The 11,932-nt window shown below is 43.5% G+C and overlaps 1 protein-coding gene across 21 annotated transcripts in view; it reads left to right on the forward strand.

Moving 5' to 3' along the window:
- Nucleotides 1–11,932, forward strand: part of CELF2 (CUGBP Elav-like family member 2) — a 541,707-nt gene that overhangs the window by 509,613 nt on the left and 20,162 nt on the right.

The raw sequence follows: 11,932 nt of genomic DNA on the forward strand, positions 1-11,932 counted from the left end.
CAGATGCCCAAGCCCCACAACCTGAGCGTCTGACTCAGTGGGAGTGAGGGGAGCCCCAGGTGGTGCCGATGCGGAAGGTGCGAGGCTGTAACTTTACAATAACGACCTTCTCCATTAAATGTGTCTGTGGCTACAGTGCCCCCAAAGGACAGGATTGGGCCTGCCTCCCCCAGATAAGAACTCTGACCAAATGGCCTGCAGAGCATCCGCAGCCCAGGGCCCTGGGCCAGAGGGACTTGACACCACACAACTGTGGTCTTTTTCTTGGTGACTTTCTCTGTGATCTGGTCATTTAGGATTGAGTCGGGTGTGCTTGGTGTGGCAGCTGCTTGTATAGGTTTCCCTGGGAGAGAAAGTAAAAGCTGTTTCCATTTTAAGCTTAATGGGGCTTGTATTTATGTCGATCCTTTTGTTCTCGGGTCTCTAAACTGACATGGGATTTTCACATTGTTCCGTTGTGCTGCGGGCAGTGGAAGTTGAAGCCTTCAGCAGAGCTCTGCCTGGAAGTGTTAGAATCCTGGCTTCACGGAGTCCTCTCTTTCTCTGCCAGGAGATGAAGCCAGCGTGTGTTTGGCACAACAATAAGAGCTTTTCAAAAGTTGGCTTTTTGGACCTTGTGGCCATCAAGCCCAGCCTCAGGGTCTACAGAAACCCCTTGATACATGTCGGAGGCATCTGCTTTCTCACCCCACAAACAGGGACTCGAGTGCCTCGGGGGCGGCGCAGTGGAAGACTTCTCTTCCCTAGCCGACTCTCCTCTGTATCGAACTAAAATCTGCCTCTGAACAGCTTCCACCCACTGATCCTAATTTTGATCTCTTGAGCTGCAAGGAATATCTTTCTCACGTCAAGACCTAAGACTGTTTCTTGCCTTAGTCCCTTGCCTCTCTAGGCTCAATTTTACTCTTATCAGCTCACTCTCTTTCAACTCAACTTTCATGTCTGGTCACCCACCCTTCTCGGGATGCTCTCAAAACTATACACACAGACTGACCTTCCCAATGACCAGACTAATGAGAAAGGCTGCAAAATTAGTCATCATCCATCCAGTCGCCACTCTGGGGAGGAAGATGTTGAATCTTCATTGCAAGTGCTGTAAAATGAAGTGTAAAGATGCAGTTCCTCTTTTGAGGACAGAATACCCAGATTCTCCTCCTTCAGATATAGACTGAACACACGTTTATTGATCACCTGCTGTGCATCAGACATCAGTGCCGCCTTCTTGGATTGCCACACCCATCCGCAGAGGCAGTGCATGTTACTCCCGTTTTGTGGATAAACACTAAGCCTCAGCTGAATGGAGCAGATGGCCTAAGGTCTTACAGACTGGAAGGGACAGAGCCAAAAAATTAAAGGCAAATCGGAGTGAGTGCAAGTTCACTGCTTCCATAAGTAAATCTCTGCAGTAGCCACTAGATAGACGTAAGAGGGGAAATAGAATCTTGACTTCCACATCAACATAATGCTGACTCTGCAGCCAGACCCCTGGGTTTAAATTCTGGCTCTGCCACTGAGAGTTGTGTGACCTTCAGCACCCGACTTCACTTCACAGGATAACTGTAAAGGACTTAATGGGCTAAGGCATGTGACATGCTTTCGGCAATGAGCAGCACGTGGCAAGCACTCACACCTTAGCTGTGCTCACTGTTAGCTTTATTCCCAGTACGGTGGAGCTGGAGAATGTTAGTTTCCTATTGCTGAGATGACAAGTTACCACCAACCTCATGGCTTAAAACAACACATTTATTATGTTGCAGTTCTGTAGATGAGGAACCCAGCAGACTCACTGGGCTAGGGTCAAGGTGTCAGCAGGGCGTTTTCCTTCTGGAGGCTCTCGGGGTAAATCCGTTTCCTTTCCCAGCTTCTGCAGGCCACCAACTTTACTTGGCTCATGGCCCCTTCCTCCATCTTCAGAAGCAGCAAATCCTCATGCTGCCATCTCTGATTTTTTCTCTTTTGATTCCTTCTTCCATTTACAAGAACCCACCCAGACCATCCACAATAATCTCCCCCATCTCAAGTTCTGCTGATCAGCAACTTTCCTAGTCCATTTTCTGTGGCTTATAACAGAGTACCCGAAAGTAACTTATTTCAAAGAGGAATTATTTCTTACAGCTCTGGAGACTGAGAAGTCCAGGGTCAAGGCAGTGCATCTGGTGAGGGCCTTCTTGCTGGTGGGGACTCTGCAGTCCTGAGGCAGCGCAGGGCAGCACATGGCCGGGGGCCGAGTGTGCTAACAGGCTTGCTCAGGACACTCTTCCTCTTCTTATAAAGCCCTACTTCCACTCCTGTTACATAACCTATGAATTCCTTAATCCATTCATGAGGGCAGAGCCCTCATGATCCAATCACCTCTTAAAGGCCCTGCCACATTGGGGATAAAGTTTCCAACACATGGAATTTAGGGAATACACATTGAAACCACAGCACATTCCATCTACAATTTTAATTTCTCTTTGCCGTGTAACCTAACATATTCACAGGTTCCAGGACTTAGGACATGGATGTCTTGGGTTGGCTAGGGGATGAACAGAGAACATAATAGTAATTCTTAGCTCCCTCTCCAAACATAGCCCTTAGGCCCCAAATAAGCTTAATTTACCTATCCAGGAATGGCGCTGTTTGAACAGAGAGAGAAGAGAGAACAGGAATGCCTTTGTCAAACACACATTGGCATCTTCTGGTTCAACTCGGTGCCCCTCCCCCAGCCCTGGCCCCATGGATACAGGTCCTTCCCAGTTCTACCAATCTGATTAGTCACCCCTCCTCCCACAGGAAATCCAAGGCTGGTGAGGGGCTAGGGGGAGGTGGTCCAGGTTATCCACATGGCAGAGAAAAGAATTTTCTTCTGGAAAGTGGAGCTCAGGTCCTTGCCTCTCTGGAAATTCATTTGGGTTGGTTTGAGAGAGCTTCCAAACAGCCCTTCCTCCACAACTGCTGTATCCCTAAGTGGCAAAGGCCATTGGCCTCCTTGTGGAGTCCTCATGCGCACACCTGGGTGCTGGCGCCCATCCTGCATCCCTCACAGGTACACCGGGGCCAGTCCCTTCAACACCCTGGGCCTCTGCTTCCTCATCTTTCAAGTGCAGGAAAGACTCCAGTCTAGTTCACAATCTGCCTGGGAGGATCCCACCTGCAGTAAAAGATCTGTCTGAAAGATGTCCTATTACCTGTTATTGTCAGTGGGATTAGGAAGAGAAGGAAGGTTGGGGGCTTCAGCTCTCAGCTCTGTTGGAGATACTATACGGGAGTTATTCCAGGTGATCTTCTAGCACCTAATGACCTAGGCACTCGGTCTCCGACCTACAGTGTTAACCTAAGACAAGAATCTCTTCTGGGTGTAGTGTTCATCCCAGACCTAGCACAGCTCTAAGGAGAAGGAACCCATCCCGTCCCCTCAGTTGGGATTAGTGTTTGGGATTACTCAATTTGTAGTTTTCCAACAGTGAGCTTATCTGGTCAAACAAGCAAAGAACTTTTGTGGCCAGGCCAAGATGGGCATATCCTCACCATCGGGGTCTCTGGACCACCTTGCTTTTCCTGTTCTCCACACCCCACCCTGCCCCACAAACAGTTTTCACAAAAGGCCACAGACTTTGTCTGCACATGAGCTGATAAAACCACGGCCACCCTTGCCTGCTCGACCATTTTCTTTCCTGGCAAGCCAGCTGGCCTGAACGTCCGTTGTCTGATTGATAGGTTTTAACCAGTGGTACAACAGGCTTAAAATGTGACGTATACAAGTTATTGCAGCCACTGTGCGAGCAAGGTGAGGTGCACTTTGCAGCCTCCGTTTGGGATCCTCTTGGCTTTGTTCTGCCTCCTCCTGCTTGGATAGTGCAGCCTCTGCTTGAAGAGGTGTTCTGGGAGATTATGAGCCAACATTTACAGACCGCACCTCTCCTGAGATGCTCCTTTGGCATTTTGTAAAACTTTTAAGTGAGAAAGCGTAGGGTACAGTTCTCAGCACAGACTGAAGGAATTTGAGGTGGGAAGAATGCAGATGGTTGTCCGAGGCAGCATCCTGCCAGTCTGCCAGCACAGAAATGGAGAGTCTGGATTCTGGTGGCCCTGCATGTGTCTCTGTCTAGGATCTTTTTCTCAATTGTGCATCTGCTGAACGGTCAGTCTTTAGGTACTTGATCAAGGCTGGCTGTGTGACAAATTGGAGTTTTTCTTATGCTTTAAATAGATTATTAACATTCAAAAGGTTCTTAAAGGTGGCTAGATGTGCAATAAAACTATCCTCTTACAACTGAGATGCCAGTTGGGGTGAATTTTCAAAGTATTGTCTGATGATGTAGAGTGCACAGGGAGTCTTTCCACTTTAAGGCAAGTCATCTAGTTAATTTTTCTTAGTCTCATGCTTGATTCTTCTCCCTCCTTTTCTTCACCATCTCCCCAACTTTCTACTGGGACCGTCTAAAAACAGTGTAGTAAGAAGTGAGAAATTATGTCCAGTTCACTATAGCCAGCCTCCCAGTTTGTAAATAGGAAGCCAGGGTGTAAAGAGACCTAATTTGCATATCGATTCATTGTCATCAATAACAAAAGGGGCCCAGGGAGTTTCTAGGCCGCCTCCACCTCTCCTATGGCCCCCTGAGCTAGGCTCCCCCGTGCTCATAGGCTATGCGCGTGTCTGTGCCTAAGGAGTTGTCTATCCAACTCACTGTTTGCCATCACCATTGGGAGTCATCCACATGAGAGCAGTATGTGGCATCAACACACCTGTTTGCAGACCCACCTTGGAGACTTGAAGGATTTGAGAAGTCATCCCTAAGCACAAGATCAGCCAGGCCTGGTGTCCTCCAGCGCCTCTTCTCCCTTGCCCCAGGGCAAAGCATTCTCTAGAAGCGGGCTCTGACGGGCACTACTCTGGATGGGGGTGCAGCAGGCGGCATCTCTGGGCCAGCAGTTCACAGTGTGGACATCATAGGAAGAGAAAGGTTACAGCCTGGCATACAGGGCCCTCCCGTGATTTCCTGCAAGGTAGAAGAAGGTCCTCCAGCAGAAGCCAGATCAGTGGCTGTGCAGTCATCAACAGTTGGAGATGTTTAGATGAAAGTGGAGAAAAGTGTTACCTGCTTTCATTGTTTCATAAAATAGATCCTATATCATTTTGTCTGTTCTGTTCAACCTCTACCTAATAACTGATGATGATCTAAAAATGGTGCCAAATACAGTGCCAAATTCATTACATAGATTATTTAATCTTTACAACAACCCGGTGAATTCAGTGCCCTTCTTCTTCCTCCGTTTAAATACAATGAAACAGAAGGCTGGGGAGATGAGGAAACAGATTGAGTCCAAGGCAGGCTTAATGAAACCCCATTTTGCCTCCAGTTTTTTTGTGTTTTGTTTTTATTAGAGCTGATGAAACTATAGAGTTGTGTTCTTTATTAAGAGCTATAGTTTCATTTTTCAGTAGCAATGGGGCTAAGCCAGGACCCTTTTTCCTGCCTTTCTCAGTGATGCCCCATGCCAGCCAACCTCCATGATCCTTCCCCTGCTCACCACAGAGGCAGGCAGGTGACCATCCCCAGTTACAGTGCAAAAAGGTGGGGAGACTAGTGAGGTCTGTGCTATAAGATGACGTTCTGCACAGTGCAAGCTGCAGAGACTAAGAGCAACAGCCTGTGTTTTGTGTCTTGTGTTTTGCTGGATATAAGATTCTGAGTTAATAGGCTTTTTCTTTTTAGCACTTTGAGTATGTCATCTTACTAACTTCTCGCCCATTGTTTCTGCTGAGAAGTCAGCTGTTAATCTTACTGGGATCCAAGATGAATCACTTTTCTCTTGCTCCATTCAAGATTTTCTCTTAAACTTTCAACATATTTCTGTCATGTGCCAGGGTATAGATTTCTTTCCATTTATCCTACTTGGAGTTTGTTTATTTTCTTGCATGTGTGGATTATTGTCTTTCATCAGATTTGGGAAATTATCAGCCATTATCTCTTGAAATTTTTTTTCTGGTCTTTGGTACATGCATTACACACTTGTGTGTTAGTGTGCTTAATGGTGTACCATATTTCTGTGAGGCTCTGTTCATTTCTCCATTCTTTTTTCTTTCTGTCCTTTAGATTGTAAAATCTCTATCAATATATCTTCAAGTTCACTCATTCTTCTGCCAACTCAAACCAACTGTGGAGCCCTATGGTGAATTTTTCATTTTGGTCTTTACTTTTCAGCCCCAGAATTTGCATTTTTTAAATCAGGACACAAGTAAATTACATATAGCCCATTAAAACTTGTCAGTTCAATTCAGGTCACATTTATTTATTAAAGTTGTATAGGTATTTTGCAGATTATTTCACTGGAGTTACCCTCATTTAAAATTGTTTTTGTATGGTTAACTGTCTAGGCTAATTTTTATTTCCATCACTTTCCTACTGAAAGTTAAATTTTAAAATGCTGCCATTTGCCTGGTAGATGTCTATGACATGCTAGGCAGTATGATTTTCTTAGAATTGCCAATGGCCTCTGTCCTACTTACTTGCATATACTGTGTTGATTTATGAATGTTGAAGGAAATAAATTTACTTTGTAAAATGCAAAAAAGAATTTCCATTTTTTTCTTTTTGTAATTTCAACCTTTTTGTTGACATTCTTTATTTGATGAAACATTGTAATTATACGTTTAATCCTTTAGGCATGATTTTTTAGATTGTTATATTTATAATAGCTGCTTTCATGTCTTTGTCCACTAAGTCTAATATCTGGGCCCTCTTACGCACAGTTTCTGTTGTCTGCTGTCTGCTTTTTCCTGTGTACGGGTTGCATGTTCTTGTTCCCTTGCATATATCATAGCTTTCTGTTAACACCAGGACATTGTAGATGTTACAGCACTTCTGGGTGCTAATCCTCCTTACCCACTGCACATCACCCCTTCCCCACTGGCTTCTCATTTGTGTTTATTTCCTTAGTGATTTTGCAAGAATAATTCAGTGAAGTCTATTCCCCTGCACTGTGCCTTTGCTGTCACTCCTCAGAGGCCACAGCCTTGAGCTATGAGTGACATTCCTATTTTTCCTTTATTAAATTACAAAATTCTTCCAGACAGCTGCCTTTCACTGCCTCTTTGCCTGATCTCTGTTAAGTTTCTGGCTGCTGTATCTCTGTTGTTTTCACTTCCAGCTGTTAGCCTCCACTAATCTTCAGTTGTTTGCACTATTATTTTTGGCCCGGGAGCATAAATTGTCCCCACAGTCTGCACTGATTGTGGCTGGGCCCTTTCATAGGGGTGCTCTTTCAGCCAGTCCTTGAGGCCTGCTCTGATCGCAGGAGGACTCTTTCTGGCTGTCCCTTTCCCTGCCCTCTCTGCTAAGCTTTCAGCTGGTCTACTTTGCCATCATGGAGCTACTGCCTACTCTTAATTGCTCACCAACAAAATTTCTCTTGTTTCTGACAGTGCCTTAGGCTTGAACTTTCCTATACTCTGTTCCAAATAATTAGTTATCCTTAGGGAAAATTACAGAGCCCTTTGTTCTTGTGACCCATCTCTCCCTGCTCTGGAGGTGGTGCAGGGACAGTGGCCTGCCTTTCTGTGAATGACACCTCTGGTCTACAGGAAGGGTGCTGTGTGAGCATAGGAGCAACTGGTCTTCTCTCCTTGCCTCTCCCAGCATAAAACCTCCACCCAGTGAGTGAGATGGGGTGAATGGGACCCAGTACTCTCAGAATGCTATGCCTAGCGTAGAGCTTCCACTCCATGAGTAAAGGCTGCGCTGAGGTAGGGACCCCTCTGCTTCTTGGTCTAGAATAGAGCTTCTGCCACAGAGTTGGCAGGGGTGGGAGCTGTGAATTGTCAATGTTGGCAGTCTCCCCCTCCCTGGGAGAAACCATAACCCTGTGTATTTGGAGCTGTGGGAAGAGGGAGCCCCATCTTCTTGGCCATACCTGCCCAGGGTAGAGCTTTCTTTATGCTGAGCTTCAGAGGAGGGGATTTGTACCAGGGAAGGGAGCAGGTTGTGGGTTGTAGGTCACATGCCACGGATTCTTGCTGTTCTTGCTGAGATTTGATAAATCTTCTTGAGAAAAGTATTTCTTCATCTATATACTTAGGACAATTTCCAGAGACTTTAAGTGGTTGGTTTTTATTATTTTTATCTGTTGTAGTTGTTTCACTGGAAAGAGGGCCCACGGATATCCTTATTTTAGAAGTACTTCCCTGGTGTACCCTAAAATTGTGTGAAAATGTTCAGGCCTTTTTTGCTGGTTTAGAATTCAAACATGTACGAGGGATAGTTTTTAACATGCTACTTACTAGCGCAGCAATCTGGCAAGGACTATTACATGTAGACTGACATCAGATGCAGTCCCTAGAAAATACCCCAAATAGGAAAGACTTCTATTTCTGGCAGTTAGGCGGACTAGATTACTGGAAAGACCCTCCCACTGGGAAAAACCCTAAAATGTATAGTAAGATTTAAATATATATATATATATATTTTTTTTTTTTTTTTTTTTTGAGGCGGAGTTTTCACTCTTGTCGCCCAGGCTGGAGTGCAATGGCATGATCTCAGCTCACCGCAACCTCCGCCGTCTGGGTTCAAACGATTCTCCTGCCTCAGCCTCCCAAGTAACTGGGATTACAGGCATGTGCCTCCACGCCTGTCTAATTTTGTATTTTGAGTAGAGACGGGGTTTCTCCACGTTGGTCAGGCTGGTCTCGACCTCCTGACCTCAGGTGATCCGCCTACCTCGGCATCCCAAAGTGCTAGGATTACAGGCGTGAGCCACCGTGCCCAGCCTTAAAAATATTTTTAATGACATCAATAACTAGTCAATTTAGCAAAGAATACTCATAAATCCATGATTAAGTGAAAGAGGAAACTCAGAGAAGGGGTAGCATATTGAAGGTGGCTTTCCCCTTAAGGATATTGGTGAACCGAATAAATTCTAATACCTGTTCGCACAGCTTTCCCAACCATAAGGAATACAAGAAAGTCCAAGGCTCCTGTGTGGTATCTAATAGGAGACCCTCCCCATACGAGGCTGAAACCTCAAAAGGCTAAACTCTCAGTGTAAAGATGAACAAAAAATACTCCCCCCTAGAAAACTACAAGGAAAACTGCCTATCTCAAAACATAGTGCTGGGTAGGGCCGGGGGAATTTCCCTCTGAGAGTTCATAACAATAAACCATCCCTCACGTGAGTTTACATCCCAATTTGATTGTATCTGAGTGGCCAAAAATCCTAAGCCATGAAGTTAAAGTATCCCCAGCTTGTAGTTTCCTCCAGCACCTTGTAGAATCAAATGTAAGTCGTCTTGAAAGAACCCAGGCCTCAAATTATTCCTAGAAATAAAGTTCCAAGATAGTTAAGCTCACAACCAAAAAAACCCCACAAAATATACAAGTAAACCAAGCACCAAGAGTGAGAAATAGCAGGGACGTTATTAGACACCACCATTATTAGACCTCAGATATTAGCATTATTAGCATACAACAGAAAGGAAATATAGCTAATATGTTTACATATTAAAAGAATTTGAAAACTGAAAAAGCAACTGATTATGAAAAATGACCAAGCATGTTGATAACATTCTAGAAATGAAAAAATATAATCAAATTGTAAAATTTGGAGATGTAAGTTTAGCAGAACATTACATACAATTGAAAGAGAATGTGGTGAGTTGGAACACAGATTTTGGAGATGATGCCCAACCGAGAAACAGAACATGAGAGGTTAAGTGACATGGAATAGATCTAACTTAGGTCTAGCTAAATTCCTAGTGGAAAGGAGAAAGAGAATGGGGGAAAGTCAATATAAGAGCAGCTAATAACCAAGAACTTTTCAGAACTGATAAAAGGTAGAAACAAAAATCCACATATTCAGGGATCCAGATGAACTCCAAGCAGGGAAAATAAAAATCAGTCTAAACTTGGAAGCACCATAGTGATAAATGCAGAACACCAAAGACAAGGAGAAGATCTTTAAAACAGAGAGAAAAACCACCCTCCAAGAAACACAAACATCTCAGTACCTGACCTCTCAACAGTAATAATGGAAGTCAGAAGGCCGTAAAATGTGCTTGGAAAAATCTGTCAATCTCGACTATCTGGGAAGGAAATATTTCATGAACTAGGACAAAGATGTAATTTTCACAAAAACCAAAGCTAAAAGACTTTTTCACCAATAGACCCTCAAAAAATAAAGCTGTATTGGATATAACTTCAAACTAAAGGATAAATAACCCAGATGAAAGAAGAATGAATAATAAGCAAAGGAAGTGGTAAATATGTGGGCAAATCTAAATACATGGTATAAAGAATAATAATGAAGTACTGAATAAAAAACTGAAAACCAAGCTACAAGTAAAATGCATGACTACATGAATATCCCACACCTGGGTTCAGAGGGGGGCTCTTCTGCCTTAAAGTATTCTCAGATCCTTGAATTGTTCTGGCAAAGAGCAAAGATAAGTAACTTTGATTTTCACAAGTTAAAGATGACTTAAAGTTTTTATGACCATATACGAACGAGTAGAAATACTATGCATGACTTCCAAAGTAGTAGAGAGGGGAAATGGAATTGAAAGACAAACCTGGCCGGCTTGGTGGCTCACACGTGTAATCCCAGCACTTTGGGAGGCCGAGGCGGGCAGATCACGAGGTCAAGAGATCGAGGCCATCCTGGCCAACATGGTGATACCCCGTCTCTAATAAAAATACAAAAATTAGCCAGTCATGGTGGCAGGCGCCTGTAGTCCCAGTTACTCAGGAGGCTGAGGCAGGAGAATCACTTGAACCTGGGAGGCAGAGGTTGCAGTGAGCCAAGATCGTGCCACTGCACTCCAGCCTGGGCGACAGAGAACGAGCCTCTGTCTCAAAGGACAGCAAGAAAGGAGAGAAAAAAATGTAATATTAGCAGAACAAACAGGACAAAATCTAAATGCCCCTATTAAAAGACTTGAATTATCAGGCTGTGTTGTTTTTAAACCTGTCTGTATATTAGAGATGTAGCCAAAATATAAACAGATAAGTAAAAAGATGGCAAAAGATATCCAATGCAAAAACCCAAAAAAGCTGGTGCTTTCTTACACCAAACATCATATAAAACAGACTTCAAGGAAAAATTAGAAGCAAAAAGGTTGCCCCAAAAAGGTTTATTTCACCAGAAGACAGGATAATTTCCAAATCTATGCAAGTAGTAACCTCTTGCATAGAAATATACCTTCAAGATATATTTCCAAAAATAAGCATGTTTACATGGAGTTGGAATGACAGATGTTGACATGCTTCTTCTAGTAACTGACAGATCAGGCAGGCCAAGAAATGTCTTACATTTAAATGTTTTCCATTTTAAAAGTTTATTGAAGATATTATGAATAACTTTATACCAATATATAGTTGAAAACAAAATACAGCAATTTCTAGAAAGCAGCAACTTAGTAAAACAGATTCAAGAACAAAAAGAAAAGTTCAGTCATCCTATTTATTAGGGAAATGTAATCACTATTTCAAAATATTCCCATGAAGAAATACAAAGTCCAGAACATTTTGCTGGCAAGTGCTACCACACACTTAAATGACAATTAATTTTAATCTTACACAGTCTATTCCAGAGAACAGAAAAATAGGAACACTCCCCCAGTCACTGTATGAGGTTAGCAAAACCTTGGTAGCAAAACTAAAGACAGTACAAGAAGGAAAAATAAAGGCCCATCTTACTCATGCCCATAGGCTTAAAAAAAAAAAAAAAAAAGAGCTAAGCAAGATATTATCCAATAATGAAGCCAAAGAATGATTGTCAACTTCGTTATGTCTAAACCTGGCAGGGCAGGCCTCCCATTCGCAGATTTCCCCACCATCCAGCAGTGAGTGTGTTTGCAGTATTGGCAAAACAGTGCTATGATGATTTTTTTAAATCACCAAATCTGTCAAAATTGCCACAAGTACAATCCCACATGTCCTTCACCCAAAGCCACAAG

Source organism: Pongo abelii, chromosome 8, assembly GCF_028885655.2.
Source record: "Pongo abelii isolate AG06213 chromosome 8, NHGRI_mPonAbe1-v2.0_pri, whole genome shotgun sequence".
Taxonomy (NCBI): Eukaryota; Metazoa; Chordata; class Mammalia; order Primates; family Hominidae; genus Pongo; species Pongo abelii.